Below are 16,819 nucleotides of genomic sequence, written 5' to 3'. Positions count from 1 at the left end.
AACATAAAATAAAGATAGAGATACTTATGTAATTCATTGGTGAGAATTTCAGATAAGCGTATGGAGATGCTTTGTCCCTTCCGTCTCTCTGCTTTCCTACTGTCTTCATCCAATCTTTCTTACTCCTTTCCATGGCAAGCTGTATGTTGGGCATCACGTTGTCAATGGCTACAGTCCCCTCCTCTTAGTGAAAATGTTCAACGCGCTCTGTCACAACACGGCTAATCATCTGTCGTTCTCATCAGGTTGGAATAGAATCCAGTGATTCTTTTGCGTCTGTCACTAACGCCCAGCCTTCAGGAGTTTGAAGCTCGTCACAGTCATTCAATCCTTGAATCCTACTCAGAATACCACAAACAAGGTTTAGACCTTCCGGATTCTCTTGAATGCCGCCATCAATTCTAGCTTATACCACGAGATTCCGTTAAGGAATCCAAGAGATAAACCATTCAAGCCTTGTTGCTTGTAGAACGGAAGTGGTTGTCAGGCACGCGTTCATAAGTGAGAATGATGATGAGCGTCACATAATCATCACATTCATCATGTTCTTGGGTACGAATGAATATCTTGGAATAAGAATAAGCTTAATTGATAGAAGAACAGTAGTAATTGCATTAATACTCGAGGTACAGCAGAGCTCCACACCTTAATCTTGGTGTGTAGAAACTCCATCGTTGAAATACATAAGAACAGGTGATCATTGGCTTCGGCCCCAGAGAGGGAACCAGAAGAACCAAGATGAAAATACAATAGCAAAAAGGTCTTATTTATAGAGAACTAGTAGCTTAGGGTTTACAGAAATGAGTTAATGACATAAAAATCTACTTCCGGGCCCACTTGGTGTGTGCTTGGACTGAGCATTGAAGCTTCTATGTGTAGAGACTTTTCTTGGAGTTAAACGCCAGCTTTTGTGCCAGTTTGGGCGTTTAACTCCCATTCTTGTGCCAGTTCCGGCGTTAAACGCCAGAATTCTTGAGCTGACTTGGAACGCCTGTTTGGGCCATCAAATCTCAGGCAAAGTATGGACTATTAAACATTGCTGGAAAGCCTAGGATGTCTACTTTCCAACGGAATTGAGAGCGCGCCAATTGGGCTTCTGTAGCTCCAGAAAATCTACTTCGAGTGTAGGGAGGTCAAATCCAACAGCATCTGCAGTCCTTTTCAGCCTCTGAATCAGATTTTTGCTCAGGTCCCTCACTTTCAGCCAGAAAATACTTGAAATCACAGAAAACACACAAACTCATAGTAAAGTCCAGAAAGTGAATTTTAACTAAAAACTAATAAAAATATAATAAAAACTAACTAAACATACTAAAACATACTTAAAACAATGCCAAAAAGCGTATAAATTATCCGCTCATCACTCTTCCTCACTGATGAGCGGATAATTTGTATGCTTTTTGGCATTGTTTTTAGTATGTTTTTAGTATCTTTTAGTTAGTTTTTAGTATATTTTATTAGTTTTTAATTAAAATTCACTTTTCTGGACTTTACTATGAGTTTGTGTGTTTTTCTGTGATTTCAGGTATTTTCTAGCTGAAATTGAGGGATCTGAGCAAAAATCTGATCCAGAGACTCAAAAGGACTGCAGATGCTGTTGGATTCTGACCTCCTTGCACTCGAAGTGGATTTTCTGGAGTTACAGAAGCCCAATTGGCACGCTCTCAACGGCGTTGGAAAGTAGACATCCTGGGCTTTCCAGCAATATATGATAGTCCATACTTTGCCCAAGATTTGATGGCCCAAACCGGCGTTCAAAGTCACCTCAAGAAATTCCAGCGTTAAACGCCGGAACTGGCACCTAATTGGGAGTTAAACGCCCAAAATGGCATAAAAGCTGGCGTTTAACTCCAAGGAGAGTCTCTACACGAAAATGCTTCATTGCTCAGCCCAAGCACACACCAAGTGGGCCCGGAAGTGGATTTTTATGTCATTTACTCATCTCTGTACACCCTAAGCTACTAGTTCTCTATATATAGGACCTTTTACCATTGTATCTTTCATCTGGGTAGCTATCTTCTAATTTTATGCTATCTTAGATCATTGGGAGGCTGGCCTCACGGCCATGCCTAGACCTTATGCTTATGTATTTTCAACGGTGGAGTTTCTACACACCATAGATTAAGGTGTGGAGCTCTGCTGTACCTCGAGTATTAATGCAATTACTATTGTTCTTCTATTCAATTCCGCTTGTTCTTTATCCAAGATATCACTTGTTCTTCAACATGATGAAGGTGATGATTGACGCCCATCACCATCCTCACCCATGAACAAGGTGACTGACAACCATTCTTGTTCTACAAGCATCTGAGGCTTAGTGAATATCTCTTGGATTCTTTAATCGGAATCTTCGTGGTATAGGCAGGACCTGATGGCGGCATTCAAGAGAATCCGGAAGGTCTAAACCTTGTCTGTGGTATTCTGAGTAGGATTCAATGATTGAATGACTGTGACATGCTTCAAACCTGTAACCTACTGGGCGTTAGTGACAGACGCAAAGAGTGATTCTATTCCGGTAGGGGAGGGAACCAAACCGGTGATTGGCAGTACTGTGACAGAGTGCGTGCATTAGCTTTCACTGCGCGGATGGGAGGTAGCTGCTGACAACAGTAAACCCTACACGAGCTTGCCATGGAAAGGAGTAAGAAGGATTGGATGAAGACAGTAGGAAAGCAGAGAGACGGAAGGGAAGGCATCTTCATGCGCTTATCTGAAGTTCCTACCAATGAATTACATAAGTATCACTATCTTTATCTTTTATGTTATTTTCGTTCATCACCATATATATCTGAGTTTGCCTGACTAAGATTTACAAGATGACCATAGCTTGCTTCAATACTAACAATCTCCGTGGGATCGACCCTTACTCACGTAAGGTTTATTACTTGGACGACCCAGTGCACTTGCTGGTTAGTTGTGCGAAGTTGTGTAATGCCATGGTATTGAGCGCACCAAGTTTTTGGAGCCATTACCAGGGATTATGAGAGTTGTGAAAAAGTATAGTTCACAATTTCGCGCACCAAGTTTTTGGCGCCGTTGCCGGGGATTGTTCTTGTGTATGGACAACTGACGGTTCATCTTGTTGCTTAGATTAGGTATTTTTTCTTCAGAGTTCTTAAGAATGAATTCTAGTGTTTCAAGGTGATGTTCTTATCATCACCAAGGCTGATTGATTCTCATCAATTTAGCTCTTGAATGCAGTGTCCTGCTGAAGCTTGGCCGGCCATGTCTAATTCCTTTAGACTAAAGCTTTAGACTAACATTGCATGATTCCTGGAATTCTCATTAAGAATTTGATACCTTTATTTTCCTTTTCACTTAATTTTCGAAAAAAAAAATTTACAAAATCATAAAATCCAAAAATATGTCTTGTTTGAGTCTAGAGTCTCATCTTAAGTTTAGTATCAATTGCATGTTTCTGTTCTTATTGCATTCATGCATGTGTCCTCATGATCTTCAAGTTGTTCTTGATGATTTTCTTGTTTTGATCTTTGAATTCTATTGACTTGAGTGTTTTGTGTTTCTCATATGCATTCTCATGTAGTTAGTGTCAATAGTATACAAACTGCTAAGTTTGGTGTCTTGCATGCATTGTTATTTGATTCTGTTGCATTTTAATTATTAAAAATCCAAAAATATTTTTAATTTGTGTCTTTTCAAGTCAATGATACAAAGAATTGAAGATTCAGAACATACTGCAGAGGAATTATACAGAAAAAGCTGAGCATTCAAAAATGCCCAGTGAAGAAGGCAGACTGGCGTTTAAACGCCAGCCAGGGCACCTGGTTGGGCGTTTAACGCCCAAAGAGGTAGCATTTTGGGCGTTAAACGCCAGAATGTATACCATTCTGGGCGTTTAACGCCAGGATGGTGCTAGGGGGAAGATTTTGTTTTCAAATCAATTTTTTTTCAAGTTTTCAAAGTTTTTCAAAACCAAATCTTTTTCAAATCATATCTTCTCAATCAAATGTTTTCAAAATCAATTTCTTTCCTTTTTCAAAGATACTTACTAACAATTAATGATTTGATTGAACATTTTTGCCTTTTTCTATTGAGGAAGGTTTTATGTTTGAATCATATCTTTTCTTGTTAGGCAAGTCAGTAATTTTCAAAATCATATCTTTTCAAATTGTTTTCAAATCATATCTTTTAAAATTGTTTTCAAATCATATCTTCTCAATCACATCTTTTTAATCACATCTTTTTCAAATTAAGTTTTCAATCAAATCTTTTAATTTCTAATTTCAAAATCTTTTTCAAAAATCACTTGATTTCTTTTTCACTCTTAATTTTCGAAAATTATCAATCAAATTTTCAAAATGTTTTCAAAATCTTTTAATTGAATTTTCGAAAATTCTCTTCCCTCCTTCCCACATCCTTCTATTTATGGAGTACCACTCCTTCTAAATGCACAATTCGAACCTTATCTAATTAAAGTTCGAATTCTTCTTCTCCTTCTTCTTTCTATTTCTCTTTTCCTCTGACATTTCAAGGAATCTCTATACTGTGACTAGAGGATTCCACATTTTCTTTTTCTCTTCTCTTTCATATGAGCAGGAGCAGAGACAAAGGCATTCTTGGTGAAGCTGATCCTGAACCCGAAAGGACCTTGAAGAGAAAGCTAAGAGAAGCCAAAGCACAACTCTCTTTAGAGGACCTGACCGAATTCTTCAAAGAAGAAGAACCCATGGCAGCCGAAAACAACAACAATGCCAACAATGCAAGGAAGGTGCTGGGTGACTTTACTGCACCTACTCCCAACTTCTATGGGAGAAGCATCTCTATCCCTGCCATTAGAGCAAACAACTTTGAGCTTAAGCCTCAATTAGTTTCTCTAATGCAACAGAATTGCAAGTTCCATGGACTTCCAATGGAAGATCCTCATCAGTTTTTAGCTGAGTTCTTGCAAATCTGTGACACAGTCAAGACTAATGGGGTTGACCCTGAGGTCTATAGACTGATGCTATTCCCTTTTGCTATAAGAGACAGAGCTAGAATATGGTTGGACTCACAACCTAAAGATAGCCTGGACTCTTGGGAAAAGCTAGTCAATGCCTTCTTGGCAAAGTTCTTTCCACCTCAAAAATGGAGTAAGCTTAGAGTGGAAGTCCAAACCTTCAGACAGAAGGATGGAGAATCCCTCTATGAAGCTTGGGAAAGATACAAACAATTAATCAGAAAATGTCCCTCTGACATGCTTTCTGAATGGAGCATCATAGGTATTTTCTATGATGGTCTCTCTGAACTATCCAAGATGTCTTTGGATAGCTCTGCTGGAGGATCTCTTCATCTGAAGAAGACGCCTACAGAAGCTCAAGAGCTCATTGAAATGGTTGCAAATAACCAATTCATGTACACTTCTGAAAGAAATCCTGTGAACAATGGGACTAATCAGAAGAAAGGAGTTCTTGAGATTGACACTCTGAACGCCATTTTGGCTCAGAATAAAATATTGACTCAACAAGTCAATTTGATTTCTCAAAGTCTGTCTGGAATGCAAAATGCACCAAACAGTACTAAGGATGCTTCATCTGAGGAAGAAGCTTATGATCCTGAGAACCCTTCAATGGAAGAGGTGAATTACCTAGGAGAACCCTATGGAAACACCTATAATTCTTCATGGAGAAATCACCCAAATTTCTCATGGAAGAATCAAGAGAGACCTCAACAAGGTTTCAATAATAATGGTGGAAGAAACAGGCTTGGCAATAACAAGCCTTTTCCATCATCTTCTCAGCAACAGACAGAGAGTTCTAAGCAGAATACTTCTGACTTAGCAACAATGGTCTCTGATCTAATAAAGACCACTCAAAGCTTCATGAATGAAACAAGGTCCTCCATCAGAAATTTGGAAGGACAAGTGGGTCAGCTGAGCAAGAAAATTACTGAACTCCCTCCTAGTACTCCCAAGTAATACAGAAGAAAATCCAAAAGGAGAGTGCAAAGCCATAACCATGGCCGAATGTGGAGAGGAAAGAGAGGAGGAAGACGCCACTGAGGAAGACCTCAGTGGGCGTGCACCAATCTCCTCTGAGTTCCAATGGGAATCTGAGGCTCAAAATGAGACCATAGAGATTCCATTGGACTTACTTCTGCCATTCATGAGCTCTGATGAGTATTCTTCCTCTGAAGAGGATGAGTATGTCACTGAAGAGCAAGTTGCTAAATACTTTGGAGCAATCATGAAGCTAAATGACAAGTTATTTGGAAATGAGACTTGGGAGGATGAACCTCCCTTGCTCACCAAAGAACTGGATGACTTGTCTAGGCAGAAACTGCCTCAAAAGAGGCAAGATCCTGGGAAGTTTTCTATACCTTGTACCATAGGCACCATGACCTTCAAGAAGGCCTTGTGTCACTTAGGGTCAAGTGTAAACCTCATGCCCCTCTCTGTAATGGAGAAATTAGGGATCTTTGAGGTGCAAGCTGCAAGAATCTCATAGAGATGGCAGACAACTCAAGAAAACAAGCTCATGGACTTGTAGAGAATGTTTTGGTGAAGATTGAAGACCATTACATCCCTACTGACTTCATAGTCCTAGAGACTGGGAAGTGCATGGATGAATCCATCATCCTTGGCAGACCCTTCCTAGCCACAGCAAAGGCTGTGATTGATGTTGATAGAGGAGCGTTGATCATTCAAGTGAATGGAGAATCCTTGGTGTTTAAGGCCCAAGGACATCCCTCTATCATCATGGAGAGGAAGCATGAAGAGCTTCTCTCAAAACAGAGCCAAGCAGAGCCCCCACAGTCAAACTCTAAGTTTGGTGTTGGGAGGCCACAACCAAACTCTAAGTTTGGTGTTGAACCCCCACATTCAAACTCTAAGTTTGGTGTTGGGAGGTTCCAACACGGTTCTGAGCATTTCTGAGGCTCCATGAGAGTCCTCTGTCAAGCTAATGACATTAAAGAAGCGCTTGTTGGGAGGCAACCCAATGTTTTATAATTAACTATTTCCTTTTGTTATTTTATCTTTTTTTTTTGTAGGTTGATGATCATAAGAAGTCACAAAATCCATTGAAAAAGCAAAAACAAAATGAAAAACAGGAAGAAAAACAGCACACCCTGGAGGAGAAGAAGCTGGCGTTCAAACGCCAGTAATGCTAGCTGTTGGGCGTTTAACGCCCAGTCTGGCACCATTCTGGGCGTTTAACGCCAGAAAGGGGCACCAGACTGGCGTTAAACGCCAGTAAAGGGCAACAACCTGGCGTTAAACGCCAGGAATGGGCACCAGCCCGGTGTTTAACGCCAGAAATAGCTCAAAACGTGATTTTAAGCAACATTTGGTGCGGGGATGACTTTTCCTTGACACCTAAGGATCTGTGGACCCCACAGGATCCCCACAAACCCCTCACCTATCAAATCCCATCTCTCTCTTCACCACTCACCTCCATAAAACCCCACTTACCTCACCATCCAAATTCAAACTACTACTTCTTCCCCTTTTGGCCTAACCACAAAGCCATCTCCCTCTCCTCCATTTCTTCTTCTTCTACTCCCTTCTTTCTTCTTTTGCTCGAGGACGAGCAAACCTTTTAAGTTTGGTGTGGTAAAAGCATTGCTCTTTGTTTTTCCATAACCATTTATGGCATCCAAAGCCGGTTCAACTGAGAAGGCATGACCTCAAGCCCATCACCAAGAAGAAGATGGAGCAAACAAGAGACCCCTCTCATCATGAGATCCCTGAGATACCTCAAGGGATGCACTTTCCTCCACAAGACTATTGGGAGCAACTGAACACCTCCCTAGGAGAATTAAGTTCCAACATGGGACAACTAAGGGTAGAGCACCAAGAACATGCCATCCTCCTCCATGAAATTGGAGAAGATCAAAGGATCATGAGAGAGGAGCAACAAAGACAAGGAAGAGACATTGAGGAGCTCAAGCACTCCATAGGATCTTCAAGAAGAAGAAAGAGCCGCCATCACTAAGGTGGACCCGTTCTTTAATCTCCTTGTTCTTTATTCTTCTGTTTTTCGAAAATTATGCTTTATGTTTATCCATGTTTGTGTCTTATGATCATTAGTGTCTTAGTGTCTATGCCTTAAAGCTATGAATATGAATCCATCACCTTTCTTAAATGAAAACTGTTTTTATCACAAAAGAACAAGAAGTACAGGATTTCAAATTCATCTTTAAAACTAGCTTAATTAGTTTGATGTGGTGACAATACTTTTTGTTTTCTGAATGTATGCTTAAACAGTGCATATGTCTTTTGAATTTGTGGTTCATGAATGTTAAAATTGTTGGCTCTTGAAAGAATGATGAAAAAGGAGACATGTTACTGAGGATCTGAAAAAATCATAAAAATGATTCTTGAAGCAAGAAAAAGCAGTGAATAAAAAAAAAAAGAGAAAAAGAAGGAGAAAAACGAAAAAAAAAAGGGAGAAAGAGAAAAGAAAGAAAAAGAAAGAAATAAAGTTGTGATCCAAGGCAATAAGAGTGTGCTTAAGAACCCTGGACACCTCTAATTGGGGACTTTAGCAAAGCTGAGTCACAATCTGAAAAGGTTCACCCAATTATGTGTCTGTGGCATGTATGTATCCGGTGGTAATACTGGAAGACAGAGTGCTTTGGGCCACGGCCAAGACTCAATAAGTAGCTGTGTTCAAGCATCATCATACTTAACTAAGAGAATCAATAACACTATCTGGATTCTGAGTTCCTAAAGAAGCCAATCATTCTGAATTTCAAAGGATAAAGTGAGATGCCAAAACTGTTCGGAGGCAAAAAGCTACTAGTCCCGCTCATCTAATTTGGAGCTTAGTTTCATTGATAATTTGGAGTCTATAGTATATTCTCTTCTTTTTATCTTATTTGATTTTCAGTTGCTTGGGGACAAGCAACAATTTAAGTTTGGTGTTGTGATGAGCGGATAATTTGTATGCTTTTTGGCATTGTTTTTAGTATGTTTTTAGTATCTTTTAGTTAGTTTTTAGTATATTTTTATTAGTTTTTAATTAAAATTCACTTTTCTGGACTTTACTATGAGTTTGTGTGTTTTTTGTGATTTCAGGTATTTTCTGGCTGAAATTGAGGGATCTGAGCAAAAATCTGATCCATAGACTCAAAAGGATTGCAGATGCTGTTGGATTCTGACCTCCCTGCACTCGAAGTGGATTTTCTGGAGCTACAGAAGCCCAATTGGCGCGCTCTCAACGGCGTTGGAAAGTAGACATCCTGGGCTTTCCAGCAATATATGATAGTCCATACTTTGCCCAAGATTTGATGGCCCAAACCGGCGTTCAAAGTCACCTCAAGAAATTCCAGCGTTAAACGCCGGAACTGGCACCTAATTGGGAGTTAAACGCCCAAACTGGCATAAAAGCTGGCGTTTAACTCCAAGGAGAGTCTCTACACGAAAATGCTTCATTGCTCAGCCCAAGCACACACCAAGTGGGCCCGGAAGTGGATTTTTATGTCATTTACTCATCTCTGTACACCCTAAGCTACTAGTTCTCTATATATAGGACCTTTTACCATTGTATCTTTCATCTGGGTAGCTATCTTCTAATTTTATGCTATCTTAGATCATTGGGAGGCTGGCCTCACGGCCATGCCTAGACCTTATGCTTATGTATTTTCAACGGTGGAGTTTCTACACACCATAGATTAAGGTGTGGAGCTCTGCTGTACCTCGAGTATTAATGCAATTACTATTGTTCTTCTATTCAATTCCGCTTGTTCTTTATCCAAGATATCACTTGTTCTTCAACATGATGAAGGTGATGATTGACGCCCATCACCATCCTCACCCATGAACAAGGTGACTGACAACCATTCTTGTTCTACAAGCATCTGAGGCTTAGTGAATATCTCTTGGATTCTTTAATCGGAATCTTCGTGGTATAGGCAGGACCTGATGGCAGCATTCAAGAGAATCCGGAAGGTCTAAACCTTGTCTGTGGTATTCTGAGTAGGATTCAATGATTGAATGACTGTGACATGCTTCAAACCTGTAACCTACTGGGCGTTAGTGACAGACGCAAAAGAGTGATTCTATTCCGGTAGGGGAGGGAACCAAACCGGTGATTGGCAGTACTGTGACAGAGTGCGTGCATTAGCTTTCACTGCGCGGATGGGAGGTAGCTGCTGACAACAGTAAAACCCTACACGAGCTTGCCATGGAAAGGAGTAAGAAGGATTGGATGAAGACAGTAGGAAAGCAGAGAGACGGAAGGGAAGGCATCTTCATGCGCTTATCTGAAGTTCCTACCAATGAATTACATAAGTATCACTATCTTTATCTTTTATGTTATTTTCGTTCATCACCATATATATCTGAGTTTGCCTGACTAAGATTTACAAGATGACCATAGCTTGCTTCAATACTAACAATCTCCGTGGGATCGACCCTTACTCACGTAAGGTTTATTACTTGGACGACCCAGTGCACTTGCTGGTTAGTTGTGCGAAGTTGTGTAATGCCATGGTATTGAGCGCACCAAGTTTTTGGAGCCATTACCAGGGATTATGAGAGTTGTGAAAAAGTATAGTTCACAATTTCGCGCACCACTCACGTTTGAGCTTAAGTTTAAGGCAAACTTTAGCTCAAACGTGAGTCCTCCTTTTTGCCCTTGCCATCTCCTTTTCTTCAACCTTCTTCAAAGCTTTTTCACCTATCATCAATCAATTAAAAGCATCAAAGCTATGCTCCAAATCATGAGATTGTTTCTCTTTCATAATATATGACAATTATAGCACAAAATCTCATGAAAATACATCAATTTATCCATGATTGATTGAATCAAAGGAAACATGAAATTCTACCTAATTGGCTTACTTATGGCTTAAGAAAGTGCATAAAACCCAATGAAAATCAAAGAAAAAGACTAGTAAAACTAGGCTAAGATGACTTGTCATCACAACACCAAACTTAAAGCTTGCTTGCCCCCAAGCAAGAAAAGACTTATTAAGAAGAAAGAATGAAATGGAAGAGAATGTTCATGCTAGCAAAGTATTATTGGTAACTCATGGGGTTTTATGCAGATATGCAACAACTCACTTCTTATTGATTTTAGGCATAGAAAGTCTCCTTCAAGCATCAACTAACATACTGCTATGACCTCTCATTATTTACTTGTCCTTAATGGTTGTTTCTATTTATTTTCCTTTTTTGTAACATTCAGCTCAGTGTCATGTGTGCAGCAATTCTTTTCTTTTACTTTATTTGTGCTCAACACATTATTCACTGTAGACACTTGGCTCACATTCCTTCTTAGAACATTGATGCCCAGCACCTCTTTGGGTTACTAAATGTCTTGTAGCTAGGTTGCTCTTGATAGTGGACTTTCAGTTGATAATCCCGGGTTAGTTAACCCAAGTTACCAAGTGTTGATGCACTCCAAAGAACTTAATAATCCAAGCAGATCCTAATACAAAGACACCACAGGCATATATTCTAAGGTTCAAGCTATTGGTGTCTAGCTTTATTTCTTTTTTTTTCTTTTGTTCTGCTGTCATACTTAGCTTTTCTTTTCTCTTTTTATTTTTTTCTTTTTAACCAAGGACTTTTATTTGATTGAGATTCATAGACAGTGAGCTAGTTTACACTTAGAAAGAAGACAATCTATTCCTTTTATTCACTATAAGTGAGCCACCACTCAATCAAGCATACATACCACCACTTACTATTATTTTACTTCTAGCTAACAATGAATCATCTTACTTCATGTTTCAAACATTTCTTTTATTGAATTGAAAAGACTTAGGGGACAAAACATGCATTCAGTTAAGTGAAAGTAAATACACACAAACACATACTTAGGCTAGCCTACTTATTGCAAAGTGAAGCAGATAAGATGCAAGGACTTCTAACAGTTACTGTTAAGACGGGCACATTCAAACTTCCAATATAGAGTAATTCAATGGAATTAAGTGACAATACAACTTCTTGGTGGCTTCTTCTCTTTACTCTCGGCTAATGATGTGCAGCCCTCCCAAGAGGGTGACTGAATTCCTGCAGAGTAAATGGAAGTTGCTTGTTTCTCAAGCCCTTAGGTGACTGGTTAGTGTGCAGGACTTTCTTGTAGGCTTTTGAACTTACTTTGGTGTGTGAACACCAAACTTAGTCCCTTGCCATGCTTTTTATGCATCAAAGTAACCATATGCAAAATTCTCCTATCTTTGCCAAAGGCAGTAAAACTAAAAACTAGAAAGCAATTAAATGGTTGAATGATTTGTCTGATTGCTTGGAGCTAGCATTAGGCAGAAAGTGAGAACGTGTTTTTAGATCAAATTTTTGGTGAAACACCAAACTTAGAATGCTTCATTCTCTCTTAATTTGTTTTGGTGTGGAACACCAAACTTAGCTCCTTGCGATACATACCAATTATTCAACCTTTTATTGAAAAAGCTATGAAAAGAAAACTACCTCATGTTGGGTTGCTGATGAGCGGATAATTTATACACTTTTTGGCATTGTTTTTAGTATGTTTCTAGTAGGATTTAGTTAGTTTTTAGTATATTTTTATTAGTTTTTAGTTAAAATTCACTTTTCTGGACTTTACTATGAGTTTGTGTGTTTTTCTGTGATTTCAGGTATTTTCTGGCTGAAATTGAGGGACCTGAGCAAAAATCTGATCCAGAGACTGAAAAGGACTGCAGATGCTGTTGGATTCTGACCTCCCTGCACTCGAAGTGGATTTTCTGGAGCTACAGAAGCCCAATTGGCGCGCTCTCAACGGCGTTGGAAAGTAGACATTCTGGGCTTTCCAGCAATATATGATAGTCCATACTTTGCCCAAGATTTGATGGCCCAAACCGGCGCTCAAAGTCACCCTCAGGAATCCCAGCGTTAAACGCCGGAACTGGCACCTAAATGGGAGTTAAACGCCCAAACTGGCATAAAAGCTGGCGTTTAACTCCAAGAAGAGTCTCTACACGAAATTGCTTCATTGCTCAGCCCAAGCACACACCAAGTGGGCCCAGAAGTGGATTTTTATGTCATTTACTCATCTCTGTAAACCCTAGGCTACTAGTTTTCTATATATAGAACCTTTTACTATTGTATTTTCATCTTCGGACATCTAGTTCTTAGATCAGATCTTGGTTCCTCTGGTTCCCTCTCTGGGGCCGAAACCAATGATCACTTTTGTTCTTATGTATTTTCAACGGTGGAGTTTCTACACACCATAGATTAAGGTGTGGAGCTCTGCTGTACCTCGAGTATTAATGCAATTACTATTTGTTCTTCTATTCAACTCCGCTTGTTCTTTGTCCAAGATATTCATTTGCACCCAAGAACGTGATGAATGTGATGATTATGTGACGCTCATCATCATTCTCACTCATGAACAAAGTGACTGACAACCACTCTTGTTCTACAAGCAAACGAGGCTCTAATGTTTATCTCTTGGATTCTTTAACCGGAATCTTCGTGGTATAGGCGAGAACTGATGGCAGCATTCAAGAGAATCCGGAAGGTCTAAACCTTGTCTGTGGTATTCTGAGTAGGATTCAATGATTGAATGACTGTGACGTGCTTCAAACTCCTAGCAGGCGGGGCGTTAGTGACAGACGCAAAAGAATCAATGGATTCTATTCCGGCCTGACCGAGAACCGACAGCTGAATTCCGCGTGCTGTGATAGAGCATATGCAATCGTTTTCACTGAGAGGATGGGAGGTAGCCATTGACAACGGTGAAACCCTACACAAGCTTGCCATGGAAAGGAATAAGAAGGATTGGATGAAGACAGTAGGAAAGCAGAGAGACGGAAGGGAAGGCATCTTCATGCGCTTATCTGAAGCTCCTACCAATGAATTACATAAGTATCTCTATCTTTATCTTTTATGTTATTTTCGTTCATCACCATATCCATTTGAGTCTGCCTGACTAAGATTTACAAGATGACCATAGCTTGCTTCATACTAACAATCTCCGTGGGATCGACCCTTACTCACGTAAGGTATTACTTGGACGACCCAGTGCACTTGCTGGTTAGTTGTGCGAAGTTGTGTAATGCCATGGAATTGAGCTACCAAGTTTTTGGAGTTCATGACCGGGGTTATGAGAGTTGTGAAAAGTATTGTTCACAATTTCGCGCACCAAGTTTTTGGCGCCGTTGCCGGGGATTGTTTGTGTATGGACAACTGACGGTTCATCTTGTTGCTTAGATTAGGTATTTTTCTTCAGAGTTCTTAAGAATGAATTCTAGTGTTTCAAGGTGATGTTCTTATCATCACCAAAGCTGATTGATTCTCATCAATTTAGATCTTGAATGCAATGTCCTGCTGAAGCTTGGCCAGCCATGTCTAATTCCTTTAGACTAAAGCTTTAGACTAACATTGCATGATTCTTGGAATTCTTATTAAGAATTTTGATACCTTTATTTTCCTTTTCACTTAATTTTCGAAAAAAGCAAAAAAAAAATTACAAAATCATAAAAACCAAAAATATCTCTTGTTTGAGTCTAGTGTCTAATTTTATGTTTGGTGTCAATTGCATGTTTCTGTTCTTATTGCATTCATGCATGTGTCCTCATTGATCTTCAAGTTGTTCTTGATGATTTCTTTGTTTTGATCTTTGAATTCTATTGACTTGAGTGTTTTGTTATATGCATTCTCATTTTTTTAGTGTCAATGGTATACAAACTGCTAAGTTTGGTGTCTTGCATGCATTATTATTTGATTTTAGTTGCATTTTGATTATTCTTTATTATTAAAAATCCAAAAATATTTTTAATTTGTGTCTTTTCAAGTCAATAATACAGAGAATTGAAGATTCAGAACATACTGCAGAGGAATCACACAGAAAAAGCTGGGCATTCAAAAATGCCCAGTGAAGAAGACAGACTGGCGTTTAAACGCCAGCCAGGGTGCCTGGCTGGGCGTTTAACGCCCAAAAGGGTAGTAGTTTGGGCGTTAAACGCCAGAATGTGCACCATTCTAGGCATTTAACGCCAGGATGGCACAAGGTGGAGGATTTTGTTTTCAAAATCAATTTTTTTCAAGTTTTCAAAGTTTTTCAAAATCAAATCTTTTTCAAATCATATCTTTTCAATCAAATGTTTTCAAAATCAATTTCTTTCATTTTTCAAAGATACTTACTAACAATTAATGATTTGATTGAACATTTTAAGTATGTTGCCTTTTCTGTTGAGAAAGGTTTAATGTTTGAATCATATCTTTTCTTGTTAGGCAAGTCATTAATTTTTAAAAATCAAATCTTTTAAAATTGTTTTCAAATCATATCTTTTCAATCATATCTTTTTAAAACCATAACTTTTCAATCAAATCTTTTTAATCACATCTTTTTCAAAATAGTTTTCAATCAAATCTTTTCTTATTTCTAATTTCAAAATCTTTTTCAAAAATCACTTGATTTCTTTTCCACTCTTATTTTCGAAAATCAATTAAGTGTTTTTCAAAATGTTTTCAAAATCTTTTACTTAATTTTCGAAAATTACTTCCCTTCTTCTCACATCCTTCTATTTATGGACTAACACTATTCCTTGATGCAAAATTCGAACTCCATCTTCTTTGATAAGTTCGAATTTTCTACCTCTATCTTCCATTTTTCTTCCTCTGACACCTCAAGGAATCTCTATACTGTGACATAGAGGATTCCATATTTTCTTGTTCTCTTCTCTTTCATATGAGCAGGAACAAAGACAAAGGCATTCTTGTGGAAGCTGACCCTAAACCTGAAAGGACCTTGAAGCGAAAGCTAAGAGAAGCTAAGGCACAACTCTTTATTGAGGACCTGACCGAATTCTTCAAAGAAGAAGAACCCATGGCAGCCGAAAACAACAACAATGCCAACAATGCAAGGAAGGTGCTGGGTGACTTTACTGCACCTACTCCCGACTTCTATGGGAGAAGCATCTCTATCCCTGCCATTGGAGCAAACAACTTTGAGCTTAAGCCTCAATTAGTTTCTCTAATGCAACAGAATTGCAAGTTCCATGGACTTCCACTGGAAGATCCTCATCAGTTCTTAGCTGAATTCTTGCAAATCTGTGACACTGTCAAGACTAATGGGGTAGACCCTGAGGTCTATAGACTTATGCTATTCCCTTTTGCTGTAAGAGACAGAGCTAGAACATGGTTGGATTCTCAACCTAAAAAAAGCCTGGACTCTTGGGAAAAGCTAGTCAATGCCTTCTTGGCAAAGTTCTTTCCACCTCAAAAATTGAGCAAGCTTAGAGTGAAAGTCCAAACCTTCAGACAGAAGGATGGAGAATCCCTCTATGAAGCTTGGGAAAGATACAAACAATTAATCAGAAAGTGTCCTTCTGACATGCTTTCTGAATGGAGCATCATAGGTATTTTCTATGATGGTCTCTCTGAACTATCCAAGATGTCTCTGGATAGCTCTGCTGGAGGATCTCTTCATTTGAAGAAGACGCCTACAGAAGCTCAAGAGCTGATTGAAATGGTTGCAAATAACCAATTCATGTACACTTCTGAAAGGAATCCTGTGAACAATGGGACAAGTCAGAAGAAAGGAGTTCTTGAGATTGATACTCTGAATGCCATTCTGGCTCAGAACAAGATATTGACTCAACAAGTCAATTTGATTTCTCAAAGTCTGTCTGGAATGCAAAATGCACCAAGCAGTACTAAGGATGCTTCATCTGAAGAAGAAGCCTATGATCCTGAGAACCCTTCAATGGAAGAGGTGAATTACCTAGGAGAACCCTATGGAAACACCTATAATTCTTCATGGAGAAATCACCCAAATTTCTCATGGAAGAATCAACAGAGACCTCAACAAGGTTTCAACAACAATAATGGTGGAAGAAACAGGTTTAGCAATGGCAAGCCTTTCCCATCATCTTCTCAGCAACAGACAGAGAATTCTAAGCAGAACCCCTC

General features: G+C 39.2%; 2 non-coding genes across 2 annotated transcripts; both read right to left on the bottom strand.

Moving 5' to 3' along the window:
* Nucleotides 1–5,092: 5,092 nt before the first annotated feature.
* LOC130959910 (small nucleolar RNA R71) lies at nt 5,093–5,200 on the bottom strand. The gene has a single exon (XR_009078900.1). It is a non-coding gene; the product is annotated as a small nucleolar RNA R71 (small nucleolar RNA).
* Nucleotides 5,201–16,139: 10,939 nt separating this feature from the next.
* Nucleotides 16,140–16,247, bottom strand: LOC130959927 (small nucleolar RNA R71). The gene has a single exon (XR_009078916.1). It is a non-coding gene; the product is annotated as a small nucleolar RNA R71 (small nucleolar RNA).
* Nucleotides 16,248–16,819: the final 572 nt, after the last annotated feature.

Source organism: Arachis stenosperma, unplaced genomic scaffold, assembly GCF_014773155.1.
Source record: "Arachis stenosperma cultivar V10309 unplaced genomic scaffold, arast.V10309.gnm1.PFL2 arast.V10309.gnm1.Scaffold_100025, whole genome shotgun sequence".
Lineage (NCBI taxonomy): Eukaryota > Viridiplantae > Streptophyta > Magnoliopsida > Fabales > Fabaceae > Arachis > Arachis stenosperma.
Note: the sequence above shows the minus strand (reverse complement) of the source record. Positions and strands in the feature narration are given on the sequence as shown.